The sequence below is a fragment of the Cyphomyrmex costatus genome, unplaced genomic scaffold, assembly GCF_001594065.2.
Source record: "Cyphomyrmex costatus isolate MS0001 unplaced genomic scaffold, Ccosl1.0 scaffold2982, whole genome shotgun sequence".
NCBI classification, from domain to species: domain Eukaryota; kingdom Metazoa; phylum Arthropoda; class Insecta; order Hymenoptera; family Formicidae; genus Cyphomyrmex; species Cyphomyrmex costatus.
In genome coordinates, this window is record NW_017277106.1 from 5226 (window position 1) to 7584 (window position 2359).

The following is a 2359-nucleotide window of genomic DNA, read 5'->3' on the forward strand; positions in this document are numbered from 1 at the left end:
TTTAAATCTAAAGGACAGGTCGGTCGTGATAGGAAAGTAGGCGAATTTATTCATACTGATGTGTGCGGTACGATGTCCGAGAGATCTATCGGAGGTTTAAAATATTTCCTACTTTTCAAAGATGATAAATCTAGTTTCCGTCACGTGTATTTTCTAAAGCTTAAAAGCGAGACCTTCGAAAAGTTTAAAGAGTTTGAAAATCTAGTTTTCAATAAGTTCGGTACGCGGATAAAAACAATTAGAGTCGATAACGGGACTGAATTTTGCAATAAATTAATGAAAGATTATTTTTCCCGACACGGAATTACTCTCGAGACATCTGCACCGTACACTCATGAGCAAAATGGTCGTTCAGAGAGAGAAATGAGAACGATTGTTGAGTGTGCTCGAACAATGCTTCTCGCTAAGAAAATGCCCACGCGCCTTTGGGCAGAAGCGGTAAATACTACCGTATACATACTGAACCGCTGTATTTCGCAATCTCGCGATATTACTCCATTCGAATTATGGTATAACAAGAAACCCGACTTGTCTCATATTCGAAAATTCGGAAGCGACGCATTTATGCACGTACCAAAAGAGCATCGAAAGAAATGGGATCCCAAGTCATAGAAATTAATTTTAGTGGGATACCAAAGCGAATCAAGCAATTATCGATTATTGGATCCGTTCTCAGATAAAGTCGTAGTAGCGAGAGATGTCACAATTAACGAAATTTCCGAAAATATATCGGATACGGAGTTAGATAAGTTATCCATTAAATAAACTGCTCATAGCAAGAATATTCCCGAATCTGTCGATAATATACATGATAACTCACTAGAATCAGTTAATAAAACCGGGAAGTCGGGACAATCGAAGCATGCAGGCGCGTATGATTTGAGAGATCGAGAATTGATAAGATTGCCGGATCATTATGAAGCGAATATAGCGATATTAGACGAACCAATGACATATACCGAAGTGATTACGGGAAAAAACGCGGACAGATGGAAATCAGCAATCAAGGAAGAACTTAATGCTCATGAAATGAACAACACGTGGATCTTAGTTCTTTTGCCTAAAAATCGCGACGTAATAGGGTGTAAATGGGTCTTTAAAATAAAAGAAAGTTTCACAGAAAATAATGTTCGTTTTAAGCTCGTCTGTGTGCAAAGGGTTTTTTCGCAAAAGGCAAGCAGTGATTATACAGAAACCTTTTCTCCCGTGGTTCGCTACGACTTTATTCGGTTACTCCTATCTATTGCAGCATACGAAAATTTAGAGATAGGTCAATTTAATATTAAAACGGCGTTCATTAATGGAAATTTGAGCGAAGAAATATACATGCAATTGCATTTACCGGAAGGAATCGATACAGGAGACAAAAAGATAGTCTGTAAGTTATGTTGTAGCCCGCGAGTGCTACCACAATTAAGTCTCGCATTTCAGCCTAGCAACGAGCTGGCGGAAATGCAAGATTATTACCGCAAAGCAACCTTTGCATTTCGGCATAGCAACGACTTGCGGAAATGCAGGGCTGCAAATTCCATAGCGCGTGCGGACAGCGATCACTGATCGAGCGCAGGCAATGACCGCACGCATATCGAACGATTATTGCTAAAAAGCAAATCTTGCATTTCGACAGGACAACGAACTGCCGAAATGCAAGAAGATAAAGTCAGCATTGCGCACGGCACGCATGCCGCTAGTTCGATGACTCCGCGACGCCTATATATTCGGCGGTCTAAGGACCGGCGAGAGAGTCTTGTCATACATCTAAATGTAACGATACGTTACGCGCGTCGCGAGAACCGAGTCATATTACATCCGCAATAACGGGTGTTGCCGACCGGTCTAAGTCACGAGCGAGGACTTTAACCCGAGTATATTCTTCAAATTAAATTCAACTATTATAATCAACTACTCGAATTGTAACAATCAAAGTGTAATCTTTTAATCGGGTAATTATATTAATTGAATAAAGGGTTAAATGTAACTAGTGGTAATAACCACTCAAAATTGTAATTGTTATAATAAATAAAAGGGGTTATTTTAATAAAAGTGTGGTGCAGTGAATGTTTGTTCTACGACCTTGATCACTTTCCTCGTTTTCCTCGTGGGTTCCAACCCTTTGAGCGGATCGAATCCCAAATTAATATCTTGTTGCACCGAGAGGTACAACAGTTAAATAAAGCCCTATATGGCCTTAAGCAGGCAGCGAGGTATTGGAATAGGCAATTCCATGAATTTCTTCAAGAATTCAGCTTCCAGTAAAGCGACGCAGACCAATGCGTCTATTTCAGTCAATTCAGGGGCGAAAAAGTACATCTCGCACTTTATGTCGATGACGGCTTAATATTAGCATCATCACAAGACA